The following is an 866-nucleotide window of genomic DNA, read 5'->3' on the forward strand; positions in this document are numbered from 1 at the left end:
AATTTGTTTATTTTGTTGGGAAATTTAATTTAATTAGTTAATTTGGAATATTTTTCCATGGTTACAAGATTCATGTTCTTTCCCTACACTCCCCTTAACCCCCTCTCATAGCCAATGTACAATTCCACTGGGTTTTACTTGTGTCATTGATCAAGACTTATTTCCATATTATTGATATTTGCATTAGGGTGATCATTTAGAGTCTACTTTCCCAGTCACATTCCCATCAACCCATGTGATCAAAAAATATGAAATGCTTCACCAATTTGTGTGTCATCTTTGTGCAGGGACCATGCTAATCTTCTCTATATTGTTCCAATTTTAGTGTATGAGCTGCTAAAGCAAGCACAGGTTTTTAATTTTCTAAGACATGATTAATCTTTAAAGGTGCCAAAACAGCTGAGAAATGTATATACTTTTTATTTCCATTAAATAATTGCCAGATGTCTATGACATCTAACATTTCTAAAATTCTATTAAGGTCCTTAACTATTTTTTGGTTAGATTTATCTAGGAATTTGGACTACATCAAATTAAAAAGGTTTTGTACAAACAAAACCAATGTAGCCAAAATCAGAAGGAAAGCTACAAATTGGGAAACAATCTTCATAAAAACCCCTAACAAAAGTTTAATTTCTCAAATTTACAAAGAGCTAAATCAGTTGTACAAAAAAATCAAGCCATTCTCCAATTGATAAATGGGCAAGGGACATGAACAGGCAGTTCTCAGCCAAAGAAATCAAAACTATTAATAAGCACATGAGAAAGTGTTCTACATCTCTTATAATCAGAGAGATGCAAATTAAAACAACTCTTAGGTATCATCTCACACCTAGCAGATTGGCTAACATAACAGCAAAGGAAGG

General features: G+C 32.6%; 1 non-coding gene across 1 annotated transcript; it reads right to left on the reverse strand.

The window, feature by feature from the left end:
* Nucleotides 1-242: 242 nt before the first annotated feature.
* Nucleotides 243-349, reverse strand: LOC130456575 (U6 spliceosomal RNA). Its single transcript, XR_008915646.1, has one exon. It is a non-coding gene; the product is annotated as a U6 spliceosomal RNA (small nuclear RNA).
* Between the last annotated feature and the right edge of the window lie 517 nt (nt 350-866).

Source organism: Monodelphis domestica, chromosome 1 (assembly GCF_027887165.1).
Source record: "Monodelphis domestica isolate mMonDom1 chromosome 1, mMonDom1.pri, whole genome shotgun sequence".
Classification (NCBI taxonomy): domain Eukaryota; kingdom Metazoa; phylum Chordata; class Mammalia; order Didelphimorphia; family Didelphidae; genus Monodelphis; species Monodelphis domestica.